Source organism: Egretta garzetta, unplaced genomic scaffold (genome assembly GCF_000687185.1).
Source record: "Egretta garzetta isolate BGI_Z169 unplaced genomic scaffold, ASM68718v1 scaffold453, whole genome shotgun sequence".
Taxonomy (NCBI): Eukaryota; Metazoa; Chordata; class Aves; order Pelecaniformes; family Ardeidae; genus Egretta; species Egretta garzetta.
In genome coordinates, this window is record NW_009259175.1 from 592,092 (window position 1) to 606,754 (window position 14,663).

Here is a 14,663-nt window from a genome sequence, read left to right on the forward strand (position 1 = left end):
TAAGCAGGCACCATACCATTGTAAATAATATTGCCTTTTGAAATGCCTCCTCACAAAAAATGTTGGATTTGTGACACTGGGAGGAATCCTGGAGCTGGTCCAAATGCAATTCCTTTCTTGACACTCCCCTCCCTTACTCGTCTTGAAGCTGTGGCAGTACCCTATCAGGTATGTCCTTACTTCAAAGCTGCTTGATGTAGAGGCCAGCAGAGCAGCCACCATGCTAGTTAGTAGCCCAATAGTTTCAACACACAGATCTGTTCCTGAGGCAGGAGTGCCAATTTCAAACTTCTCACAGAGATAGCAGGAGGTCATAGACAAATCCAAGTCCATTTGCTGATAACAATAATAAAGCAACATCCAAGAAACTCTTGCTCATCCTGTAAGACCAATCATGGTCCTGATCCTCTGAAGAGTGACCACTTTTTTTGTATGTTTTTTCTGCTTAAGAGTCATCAAATCATTACACAAATCTCCATTCTTTGTGGAATCCTGCAGAAGGCTGGTCTGGGTGTTGGGGGGCTTTGGAGGGGAGTGGTATTTTTTTTAAACTTTTTTTTTTTCTATCCACCTGTTTTCTTCGCTAGGGCATGTGTCCTGGTTTCGGCTGGGATAGAGTTAATTTTCTTCATAGTAGCTAGCATAGTGCTGTGTTTTGGATTTAGTACCAGAAGAATGTTGATAACACACTGATGTTTTCAGCTGTTGCCAAGTAGTGCTCAGACTATTCAAGGACTTTTTGAGCTTCTCCTGCTCGGCCAGGTGCATAACAAGCTGGGAGTACAGCACAGCTAGCACAGCTAACCCAAACTGACCAAAGAGCTATTCCATACCCTATAACATCATGCTCGGGGGGTTAGTCGGTCGGTCGGTCGTGGGGAGATTTCTCTTATTAAACTTATCTCAGCCCACAGCTCTAACCTTTTATTTTCTTCCCGATTCTCTCCCCCATCCCACTGTGGGAGGAGGGGGAGTGAGTGAGCGGCTGCATGGTGCTTAGTTGCCAGCCGGGTTAAACCACAACAGCATGCTTTCTCATTTTGTTCATTTTTTATTATTAATTGAATTTTCCTTCTACAATGCCTTTGATCCTCACATTATGCACAGAGAAGGCTTTGTAGGATTGATTGATAACGTGAGGACAAGAGTTAATATAGGTTTGTTTCAAGGTAGTACATCTCTTGCTGCTGTGTTTGTTATTGGTTTGGCTCCTTTTTAAGAACATTAATAAATAATAAACCTAATAATAGTCCTTTCAATATCACCAGGACATTTGGTAAAGTCTAACAGTCTTCATGACAGAAGGGCATCTGGTCACTTTTAAACTGAGCACTGACAACACTTGCTGTCAGATTAAACACAACACATGGTGAGTTTTTGCTAGAAGTTTGTGTTGTATATCATACAGCTACAAGTTTTATAAATAAAACAGAAATTTGAGGATAGTTCTGGGAAAGGGCAAAACCATTCTGGTGATGTAAGTACTAATGAGATTTGAGTTTTGCATTCAAGAGAGAGATGACAGTAGGATATTACTGACATTATGTCTGTAGGACTGTTATGTGGCAACCACAATTTACAGGATAATATAAGTATCTATGCAAATGTCAGTGACTGAGCTAATTAGTACATAAACAAAATGAATCTTTCTTTATTTCTTTTATCAAAGCTGCCTAAGCCACATCCACATACTGATTTTTAATTACATGAATGTTAATACTCTCCGTGTTGACCACTGTGGATTGTCCTGATTGCTGGGTCTATTAATTGTTATAATTAACATTATCACTGGTAAACAAACTGATAGCTTATTGGTATTTTTTTTCCTTTAGAAACAAAGGACATTTCTTACCAAATTATCATCATTATAAAGCAACTTTTTTTTTTATTTAAGCTAGACAGTACTCATAAGTTTCATAGGGTTCATAAAAAATGTGCTTGAAGTACTGATAAAACTTAGCCTGAGATAAAAATTGATATAATTGAAGATCTATATTAAAAAAACTTCATACTATTTGTTTTTAAGATATTCCAGAACAATGGTAAGTCATTATAAAGCAACTTTTTTTTTTCATTTAAGCTAGACAGTACTCATAAGTTTCACAGGGTTCATAAAAAATGTGCTTGAAATACTGATAAAACTTAGCCTCAGATAAAAATTGATATAATTGAAGATCTATATTTAAAAAACTTCATAATATTTGTTTTTAAGATATTCCAGAACAATGGTAAGATACTATAAACCAATGCCCTAATAATAAAACATTTTGCAGTACCTTGATACTCTGCCATTCTCTTTGCCTTTCTGCATTCATAGTTGACCTCTTCCTGAATGAATACAAACTAATTCTGATTACTCAATCTTTTCTTCAATTACTTAGTCTTTTATGGTTTAGTTTCAGTTACTACATTATTTCACAATCCCTTCAAGACTGTGTAATTTAGTTTATATACTCCTACACAAAATATATCACCACAAACCACTGGCAATAAAATTTTATCAAATAATGAACCATGTTAAATAACTATTCTCTATGAATAATTGAATTGATTACCTGGAAAGGCCACAATCCAGAAATATTTTCCTCTAAGAGCTTGAGACTTTATTTTTCTGTTTTGTTCTATGTATTTTTTAACTTCTCGTAAGGGTAAACAAAGCCATTAAAATGCCTCAGCTCTATTTCTAAAACAAATTGAGTGTAGACAGAATTCAGAAGTCCTAGTACACAAATTAAATTAGCCCATTAATTTAGTATTAGCCCAAACAGTCATATCGCTAATTCTCCTCTTTTGTGGGGGGTACAGGATTTGCATAAATTTCAATGTAAAAAGGATGAAATTATGTCCAAAAGAACATATAAGAAAAAAATTGAAATAATAATCAATCAGATATGTTTGTAAGAGATTCAAAACAGGAGCTTCCATTGGGACCACTGTAGCACCTAAATCTTCAGTCCAAGTAATCCTTGCTTCTTACCTGGGGAGGACAAGGACAGCCAGGATGGTAATGTAACAAACCATAAAGTTCACATCAACTGACAGTAATTTTATTGGATCTGATAGCTGGTGGTGTTTTCAGGCACCCCTTGGAGGGGAGAAAAGAGGAAGAGGCAAGACCTCTCTGGAGCTCAAAATCTGTCCTTTTTAGCATATTGATAACCACATTGGGCAGTAACCAGAGCTGAGAGAAGCAGAAAATATGTAGCTGGGAAGTAGAATAATAAGGAGAGCAGCTTCAGCACAGGTGAAGTCTGCCAAGAGTCTTAAGAATTACCTTTTTAGCTCCACTGTGGGGAAAATTAAAGCTTATGTTAGAAAATTTGGCTTTCTGAACTTATCAAAGGCAATGGGGAAGTCAGAGTAAAATAGAACTCAAGAATCAGGAAGCCACAGGCTTTGGGTCCAACCTACTGTCCCCTTTCTCTTGCTCTAAATGTCAGCTTCTCGCAGCATATGTCTGTGCATGGAAGTAATTTCTATTGGCGATTCTGCTGAGATTTTACCCTTGAGAGGAACAGCTGAACAGTTCAGAAAAGACAACAGAACCTTAGCACACAGCTCAGTAATTGTGTTCTGTCTGAGTCACCAAAGGTTTGATAAGAACGCACTGAACACACAGGGTGGCTTTGTGCCAGGCTATAAATATACTTTAGAGTCATTTAAAACCATTCAGAATCCACCACCAAGTTTTACAAGGATGGATAGCAGAACAGCCCTTATTATAACATTATTTTCTCCTTGTCATAAAGCACGTAAGACTGAACAGTCATATTCTTGCCTCTCATAAGCATTAGAACGGTGCACTCCAGAAGTGGGTAAAATTACTTTTCCCACATATGTTGCTATCTAAACTAAAATGCCTATGATTAATCATTACTACCTTTCTCCTGGCATTAATTAAATAAATGATGAGAAGAAAGTGCAGAGAATGGAATATTAATTTCCAGTAAAAAAAAAATGAACTTCAAGGGGAGATGCTGTTAGGGAGAAAAGTGGAAGAGTTCTTGGATCCATTAAGTATCTGACAAGTTTATCACCAAAATTCTAAAGGTAATTGCCAGATAAAATTAAAGTGCTACCAGCAGTCACTTTGAACAATTTCTACAGAAAAAAAAAAAAAAAAAAAGCTGAATTGTCAGCAGCTAGGAAGACTATAAGTTACTGTGTCAGTCACTGGAAAGAATGAAACAGTTAAAAAACATGAGGAATGTAATTTAGTTGGATTACACCCAAGATAGAAAACTGAACTAAGTAATGACATTGATACATAATTGTTAAAACAAAAATAAAAAGAAAATTCCTTATGAAAATGGATAAAAGTATTAAGGATACACTCAAAAATGCTCCAGAGAAGGTTACATTGTTTTGAAAACAATGAAAAAAAAATCTAATGTATTCTTACTTTTGTGACAAGGCATTAAGACTTTTTTTAGCTTATGCTGTTCTCACACACTATCTCCTTTTTGTTTGTTTGTTTGTTTACTCTTTTTAACTGCTGCATCCCATTATAGAATCATAGAATCACTTTGGTTGGAAAACCTGCCCTGGAGCAACTTCAAACCATTCCCCCTCGTCCTATCATCTGTTACCAGGGAGAAGAGGCCAACCCCCACCTCCCTACAGCCTCCTTTCAGGTAGTTGTAGAGGGCGATCAGGTCTCCCCTCAGCCTCCTCTTCTCCAGACTAAACAACCCCAGTTCCCTCAGCCGTTCCTCAGATCATTTGTGTCCCAGCCCCCGCACCAGCTTGGTCGCTCTCCTCTGGACATGTTCCAGCAGCGCAACATCTTTCTTGTCATGAGGGGCCCAAAACTGAACACAGTATTTGAGGTGCACCCTCACCAGCACCGAGTACAGGGGCATGATCACTTCCCTACTCCTACTGGCCACACTATTCCTGATACAAGCCAGGATGCTATTGGCCTTCTTGGCCACCTGAGCACACTGCTGGCTCATGTTCAGTTGGCTGTCAACCAGTACCCCCAGGTCTTTTTCCACCAGGCAGCTTTCCAGCCACTCTTCTCCAAGCCTGTAGCGCTGCATGGTGTTGTTGTGACCAAAGTGCAGGACCTGGCACTTGACCTTGTTGAACCTCATATAGTTGGCCTCTGCCCATCGATCCAGCCTGTCCAGGTCTCTCTGCAGAGCCCTCCTCCCCTCAAGCAGATCGACACTCCGACCCAGTTTGGTGTCGTCTGCAAATTTACTGAGGGAACACTCAATCCCCTCGTCCAGGTCATTGATAAAGATATTAAACAAGACTGGCCTTAGAACTGAGCCCTGGGGGACACCGCTATATTCACTGCCTGAACCCTTTTATTCTTTGTCTCCTTAGCCTGTTGCCACCATATATAACTCCCAGTCACTTCCAAAACCTCCTTGTCAACATTCAAAGTCCTTTCTCCTTGAGATGTCTTTGCCAGAGGACACTCTTGGGCTGTCATAATATTTCTTAATAAGCCACTGTTATCTCTTTCTTTCCTCTGAAAGACAGGGATCGTGTCAAGGTCTTTCAAGAAGGTTCTAGGTTTCATTCTGACATGCCCAAGTCAAATGGGAAAGCTTGCTTGTAACTCTACTCTCCAGTGAGACCTATTTATTTTTTCTTAAAGAATACATATATTTCTTTAAATAGTTTAGCCAAATAAAAGGAGAAGATCTACTTGTAGAGATTCAGAGCTATAAAACAAAGATAAATGTCTTGGAAATTAAAATTTAGATTAGACATCAGCAAAAGCGTTTTAACAGTGATCACCACTGAATAGTAGAATAAATTACCAAGAGAGGTGCTGCAGTCTAATGACTCACTCATCAGGTGAAACTAAGCATGCTTCTGGAAATAGAGAACAGAAAAACTCCATGTAAATTATTTACTGGATGAAATGTCCAAATTGTTTTCAACCCAAAAGTTGAAGGCTTTCATTCAGTCAAGTTCACTGAAGATAATTCAAGTTTTGTAGAAAATTTTAAGAGACAAAACTTGTATTTTTTTCATGGATTTTTTGCCTTCCTATTATTCCTTTTGCATCTCTTACTAGCAAAACAAAATGATTAACATTTTATTGGAATGCCATATGAAAGAAAAACAAAATGATATTAAGTTAACAGAAATGGCAGAAAGTAGATTTCCATACTCTAAATGTTATAAAATGCTCTTTGTCTATTTTGGAAGACATTTTGCCAAGTGGCTTAGGGGTCACTACTAAACTGAAACCACAAAATCCAAAATTTTAGTTTTTAAATTCCCTGTGTCAGAAAATCACTTTACTTTCTTGCTTTTTAAAATTTATTCTAACAACAGCCCCAAAGTAGTACATGGGACTCCAGCCAATGATATGAGAGTACTCTTATAATGTATCTATAATCTATACTGTATCTATAATCTATAATATATTCATAGGTCTTAAAATGATTTACTGTAGAGGAAAATATATCCACTTCTTCAACAATTTTCAACTGAAATGACTATTCATATTTCAGTAGTCATTGACAGTAAATGGCACTTCTTTTATTTGTTCGTTTATATATGTTTTAGTGGCTAACTAAACAAATCTGAATTCTGTCAGTTTCCTCCACACCTTATCACTGCACTCCATTTTTCTGCGTATTATCCCTTGTCTTAAATTAGAATAAAAGCTAATAGAAGACAGGAAATTTATGTCTTTCTGCATACTTATGCAGCATACAATACAATCTGGCTGTAACCCTGATGTTCTTTTACTTGCCACTGTGTTAACATCAGGAGGGTTTCAGAAGGTTTAATAGGTAATTCTCAGGTTGGAAGATCAGTTTCTGTCCCTGTTTCTTTACCTGAAAACTGCAACTTTGCTTCCGAGGTCAGAATCAGGCAAGTTCATTTTAGATATATCCAGGCTTTAAAACTAAGATGATCTACATTTTCCTAGAAAACATCTCAGCTTAACACATGTCTTTCCAGGAAATATCTGAACTGCTAGAAAACTTGTTCCATTTTTCTTAGCCTAATTGTGTCTGTTTGGGGCCCAAAATAAACATAACCCAGTCATAAGCCATCCTATGACGTCCACTCACACAGCACTCCTGATAATCAACTTGCAAATCTCTAGAGTAAAATGCAGAAAAAATTAAAATCATTTTACAGATCCATAGCCAGAGAGATCCCTGTTGGCTTCGCATCTGAAAAATATCAAACAGGCATGTTGTTTCTTCCAAAGTCAATGTTAATATATGCGTGCAGAAGAGGAGCCAAGGTTTTGGTTGTGGTTTTTTTTTTTTTTTTTTAATGTGAACAGTATACAAGGAATTCACTGTTTCTGGTGAATCCCTTCACTTCTGTAGAGACATCCACAGTCATAACTGTGGAATACAAATCAATAAATCCTTGGATTCTATAGGAAGACTGAATTTAAAAAGAAATGAGAAATATGGGGAGGCTGCTGCCACCATTTTAATCTCTTCGTATGAAATTTGGAAATATGGTGTTGATCTCTGGAAAATTTAGTTATGCAATTGTTAATAGTTGACATTTTTCTTCTCCATTTATGTGATATCAATGGAGGGGTATCTCTGTTCTCAACAGTGTTGATAAAATATTCCTTTTGAAGAAATATATAAATAGATAAGTATAATTAGCAGCTAAATTTGGTATTCCAGTGCAAGAATAATAGTCATTGCACTCCAGAGGAGACAAACGTGAAAGGTTATCCTTGTTTTCTTCTCTTATCAGAACATACTGCACATTTGCAGAGTGTTATCTACTGTCATCAGGGTAGGGCAACATCAGCTGACCCTTTTCCTCTTTCCAAATTGAGCCTAATCAGTCCAGCCCAGCTGATATCCTATAAGACTAAAAGATAACAGCAGCAATACTCAAATATGGTTTTGTTCTCTCCAGTTAACTCTCAGTGGAACTAACTTCTCCACATTTAGTAGTTTCCCTTAAGAAACACTTCAGTACTTATAGCAGAAAACAATAATGCTCTATTAGCCCCTTATAGTGTTTACAAGTGGAAAAATAGTAAGTCTTACAGTGAATGATGTAAAAGAGCAATATCTGATATCTTGGTAAATGCAAGAGAAATATAGTAAAGAAATTAAAAGCCTATATCAAATAAAGGAACTTTCAGTGTATAAAGCTGGTCCTACTTTCTTACAGTACCTTGGGAGAGAACAGTTTCCTGGAGGATACTTTACTATGGTAAACAAACTTTCGTTTTTGTACCTAGCTAAGACTAATATTCTTCTTTCCTTCTTTCTGTTGGTTCTTAAAATGTGTCTTCAAAGGTCATTCTTTTCTACCTTTTTTAGCAGGAATTGACTGGAATGCTGGCTACTTAGCATTATATCAAATTACGGTGTATTTTTTTTTCTTCTGGTCCTCAACTATGTCCTGTATTTTCTCTTGTATCTTTAGAGAGGATACAATTAGATCTGCATACCTTTCCTGTATTTTCTGTCTGTAACTGAAATGATACGACAGTTTACTCAGTGGATCAGTAAGAAACTCTCTAACAAATGATTTCCAGTGTTTTTCTTCTAGGTCAGCAGTTTGCAAACAGTCTTTCAAATTTGATTAAAATGTTTTATTTCCCTAGGGGCCTGTGGATAATAAAAGGAAGAACATCTGTACTTAATATTGTTTTCCCTTCAGAAAATCCTTCAGAGTACATGTGAAAACCCAAGAACCTCAGCTAGTGACCAGGTACTCCAAATTTCCCTTACTAGTGAATGTTTTGAATAGGAAAATTATTATTGTGTTGAAAATAACCTGAGAAGTTAGGATTATTTGGGGCATTTATAGCGTACTTAACAAATATGAAATTAGATCTGATTATCCTGCTGTTGTTTTAAATTGTTTTCCTAAAACACTACAATTCTATGCTGTTAAGAATTAAGACTAAATTATACATACAACTTCCAGTTTTGATGAACATATATTGCATGGGATAAGGCTGTACTGAATATAGTGACCTTTTTCTCAAGTACAAAAGGAAGTAGCATTTTAGAATACTTGATCTTTGGGTGAATTCTTGGTATTCAGCAAAGATCCTTAAGCCTTGATCTGTCCCAGCTAAATCAATGATCAAGTTCCTGAAGAATCTGAACACATCTGAGCTTAAATTACTTAAAGAAAGAATTGGGAAATTAGCCTATATATAGCAACAGTTAGACCAGACTTTCACTAATGCAAATGTGCTCTGAAATTTCAGATGATCTCTTTTCTATTAATACATGGAATTAGAGACCAAATTGCTCCCTTCCCCCCTTCCCCTCCCCCATATCCTCCCTGTCTCCCCAGTGCAACTTTGAGGAAACAAGCGACATTTCTGAGAATCATGGCAAGGTTGTCCCCCCCCATGAGGTGCCAGGAGTCTCAGTGCTAGCCAGTTTCTGTAGGTGCTGGAAGCAAAACTGGGGCCTTCCTGATTACTTGAACAGCTCCTACAGCGTGAGTGACAGATACCACAATGTCTATTGAGACCACCATGCCTGGATAAAATATAGTATTGAGATAAAAGTTCCAAAACACCTACTAAAGACAAAAGCAAAGTAACCTAAACAGATGTTTTCTGAGAACAGGTGTCCAGAAAAATAAACCATAGTCACAGCCAAAAAAAACCCTAAATTGATATGAAGTTAGTATTTAAATACGTTGTTTCAATTTTCTTTGTCATTTGTGGTCTCATTCAGTGTATTTCAACAACCTCCTGCATCAAGCTTCACTCTCTGAAATATGAATATGAAAATACAGAAGCATGAAAACAAAGTATAGAATTGTGAATATAGAAGATATACCTGAATATCAAAGACATCTCTGTCCTGCACACTCCATGATCATGCAAATTGGAGGACTGCAGCAGTCTTTGTTTAGTATTCTCTGCAAACCAAAATCATAACTTACTTCTTCATTTCCAAAGCAAGGAAAGCTTTGAGCAAGGAAAAGACATGGGTTTAAATGCGGGTTGTTTTAGTTTTGGGGTTTTTTTAGTATGTTCAAGCAGTAATGGAAGGCAACTTCACTATGGAACTAAACAGGGTCAACAGAAGATTTTAGGAACATTCCATGTTCCAAAAAAAATCCATGGTGCAATTCACAATCCATGGACTTTAGAATAAGACCAAGCATACCCCCAAATATAATGATCCTGAACATGAATAATTCCTCAGGGAATTATATGGAAACTGAGGCAGGAAAATATAGATAAGTTTTATTTTTATTTTTCTTATCTATATATATTCAGATCTGGGTATTAAATAAGTATAAAATATATTTGATGTCCTTGAAAAAAACTAAGCAGTAAACCAGAAGAGGGAGGTCCTTGAGGACATGGGAGAGGAGCAAGTATATGTGGCTGCTGAGGTAAAAGAGGATCTAGTTCAGACAGCATTAGTTTTATTTATAGTGCCATAGATAAAAGAAGTCTAAGACACAAGGTTTGTACTTCTAGTGTGTCCATACAGGTCCAGAGCTAGAAACAGTGCCCAGTTTTTTTCAGCTTAGGAAGCTAAGGGCACACAAGTGTTGAACAGCTGGATCTCATCAGAGCAATCTGATTAGCATCTAATAGGGAGCTCACCCACATTTCCAATGTGGAGAAATATTCCCCTCTCACTTTACTGCATATTTCAATGTGGCTGGTCTGAAAGGAACAAAAATCCTGTTGTCCCACTGTGAATGTGTGCAAGAAACATAATGATTTACATACTACAATGAGAGAAAAGGAAAAAAAGAACTACTCCAAAACTGGGGTAGAATTTCTGTGATTTAGATCCATGCAAACATACTGTCACGAATGAGTGTCTTTACACAGTTTTGATTTAGTAGCAGTTTAGAATTTATTTGTGCCTTTACAATTAATCAAAGGATTTGATTGTGATATTTTAATAGCACTCAATCATCAGTTGATTAACAAAGTCATTTGACAAAATTAATCAAAACAGCAACTTAGTTACAGATTCAAAGATGGCAAGGTTCACTCTATTACTTCATGGAAGTACACAAAGGGAAATTAAGTTATGCTAAAGTTGGAATGATTCAAAGAGAGTCCATGGATGCAGAGAATAAGGAGGACCCTCCCTTTGAGTCACAAGGTTCACAGTAGACCCCCTTGCTTTCTAAACTCCTTTTCAGAGAGGAGTCTAGGTGCAGCTAGGTCCAATCTTAGTCTCAGATTCAGTCAATGGTTTACATCTAAGGATAATACGTGTCTAGCAGCAGTCTAAGGCTTATTCACAGTTTCAAGGTGGACCACAAGATTTTAGCAGCACTTAATCATTGACTAAATTAACATTCACAGAGTGAGTAAAGTATAATAATGACAGACTCACTTTGTAATTAAAGCACACATTTACAGATTACTTAAATCAATTCACACATGCATAAACGCAGATGTGATTATGTGTGTATATATGTGTGTGTATATATATATATATATATATAAAAAGGTGTACCTGTTAAAAAATTCCCCTTGAGTTCAGTGAAATACATCAAAGGTGTTGACATTTCTCAGTGGCTGAGGATTGAGCCTCAAGAAGTGAATGGTTTCAGCCCAGGCTCCACTGCCAGTCTTTGGCGATGGACTTCCGATTTTCACAAACTTAAGAGTTCGCCAACTCCGAGAGGTGTCCCACTCTGAGGAAGATGCTGGTTGCAGCCTGCTGCTGTCCAGGAGAGCTCAAAGAGCCCCACGTAGGACCACTGTTTATAGAGTTGTGAGATGATTGGCTTTAGTCATTAGTAAACTTTCATCCTGACCACAATCCAGCTGGTAATTACTGGAATTCCAGTTACAATACTACTGCTTCACTTGGGTTAAGTCCCAGGTGAGGTATGCTCCAAGGCTGTCAGGGGATAACTGGTTATTCCTGTTCTAGCTCCCTGCCTTGACCAGTCAACTGGTGTTTCTAGTATGGACAGTGCCAATCCCTGCCTCAGCCATGTAGGAGTTCCTGGTACAAGTAAAGGGAGCTTAACTGTCCAACTCATTACACAAAGGCTGAGGTCTGGCTGGAATTCCTGAGGTCCAGGAGACAAAAAGAGGGGAGGGAGGAGAGGATGCACCACCACACATACTACCAAATATCTCCTGTTTTCAGTGGAATCAAGCAGTTGAGCAAAAGAACTGCTTTTCAGCTTCAGGGTAGAATATGTAAACTGTTCACTGAGCAACCTGGAAGTAAGTATGTTTGGTCAAAACTTACATAGGGAAATTAATTTATTCCTTTGCTGTAGTGTACTGGGGCTTTGCTCCATGAGTACAAATAACCATGTGACAAAACAGCTTATATTAACAAGCAGAGGAGAACTGCAGTGACCTACATTCAAGAAAACATTTCTGATTTCTGTAGAACACATTAATTCAAATTTTATCAGTTCATAGTAGGCCTGCCTGAATGAGACCTGCACTACTGAATACAGTAAGAACAGGACTGGACATGCAGCATGGGGTTTCCTAAATTGTTTACTCTATAGTCATAGATCTAAACTAGAATAAATTGGACCACAGTCTTCCCTCTCCTCCTGCCATATTACTATCAGTTCTGAAACATACGGATTTTAATAGAGGTAAGAACTGAATTCCATTTATTCCTGCCTTTGCTGACATTCTTGCCTGGTAATTGCATCACTAATGAACTAACCATTTGAGCATGCTCTGTACTCCCCAAAGCAATTATTTTAGCCTTTCACGTACCCGGACTCAGTACAGTACACAACAAGCACAGCTTTCTGTCATGCTACTTCTGATGTGGGATGCAATCATTTATGGTTGCATAACACACTTTTTTTCATGACAAACTGAGCCTGAGCAGTTAAACTGTATGTATCACTTTACCCTCACATAATGTAGCAACATATTGGTTAACAGATAGCTGAGCACACTGGTAATATAATGCCATACGTACTTTGACAAAAAGCTTTTTTTTCAATAGTTGAAATCACGGTGGAATAGGTAGTTATTAAGAAGGAGGTATAACTAAATGATGTCTTTAAATGACATTAACAAAGTATTGTTTCTATACATCAATAGTATTGTTGAAAGTGTAGTTTTTAAGCCTTGAAAACCGTGTCTGGAAGATTCGTCAGGTTTACCAGGTTATCACAGAAAACTGAAAGGATGAGTAAATGACATTGCATAAGCAACATAACATCCAAGGACAGTAGTTTGAAGATATACAGATACTGAAGGCTGATTCCTGCAATACCTAATCTGTGTGGGTCTTTCCACTTATGCTAATATTTCGCCTTGTGCATAGATAGTCTTTAACACTGGAGATGTTTTCATAAACAAGCTGATGAGCAGCCACCTATCCAAGAGGTAGATAAGAAGAGAGTGAAAAAAATACATAGGTAGCTAAGTCCAAAACCTGGCTTGGCATCTGGCCAGTCATTTTACAGCTACAGATACCCACGGTTACAATCCCCAGCTGCTTGTCATTACCCGCTTCCTACAGGTCTGCGGGTTTTTGGATATTTTCTTGCAGTCAGGTAGTAAAGGAGGCTGAGATCTCTACAGCTAGTTACTGTCAAAATCAGGTTTATTACCTTAAATTGTTTAAAATATTAGTTCTTTGTGAACACAGCTAATTTTGATTAGCTAGACTCAAAGATAGAAACACACAGATGGGAAGCCCTGTGTGTCCAATCTAGCCACCTGTGTGGAGCAGCAGGTAACGATCTACTTCTTGAGAGCAGCTTTTTGCAGATGATGCACTTAAGAATATATAGCTGTGCCTTGCCAACAGCAGGATTGTTGAATCTGAGCTGATGTTATAGCAGCGGATCTCCCTCCTAAGGTAGGTATAGTACTCAAACAACCAGGAAAAGATACCAAGCTTGTTGTTCAAAGTCCCTGTGTTAGTGGAAGGAAAAAAGGTACTTCCAACACAGTTCTCCCTCATCTTACTGTAGATATCTAACATGGGTTAGACTAATCTCATCCTAAAGGTTTCTATTCTTACAGAGAATGCCTGGAGAGATATCTGTATTGGAGATATCTAAAGATAGGAAGAGTGATCCTAACCTGTGTGTCATTATGTGTAAGACCCATGAAAAGCTGGATTTACAGTACTTTTGTAAGGCTGGTCATATCTAACATGTTAATACAGTCCCCTTGGATATTTTTTTTCTTTTTTTTTTTTTTAATCCAGTTCTTGTATAATGTAAAGTTCATAGGGAGTTCTGGGAATGGAGATCTGGACCACAGAGGTACATCTATATTAATAATTGTCCTGGTTTAACCCGGCTAACCCTCTAATTCTGATCACTGTTGTTAATGGTTTGTGTATAAGAGTCAGAAGTTCCTTCATCACAATCAGAATTAAGATCAGTCCTTCTATTTTGTCTGAAAAAATGACGATCTACCCCATCTCTGGAAATTGGAGCAACAAGTTTCTTGGAAGAGCCCCCTTTTGTGCTTGTTTTTCTTTGCAACTCGCGTACTCGTGCCTCTAAGGTCGAGGTAGGTTTTCCATCCCATTTCCTCATGTCCTCTCCATGGTCACGCAGGTAAAACCATGGAGTTCCCCATGGTGTGTACCCTCGATATTCTTTTCCTTGAGCAGAAGGGCGCTTACTTCTAATGGCTGAGATACTGGTCTGTACAGGAGGGGAGTAGGACATACGCTTTTCGAATTGTTCAAACTTCCGGGACAGTTTATCCACAGCAGAGACGAGGGAAGAAGAGA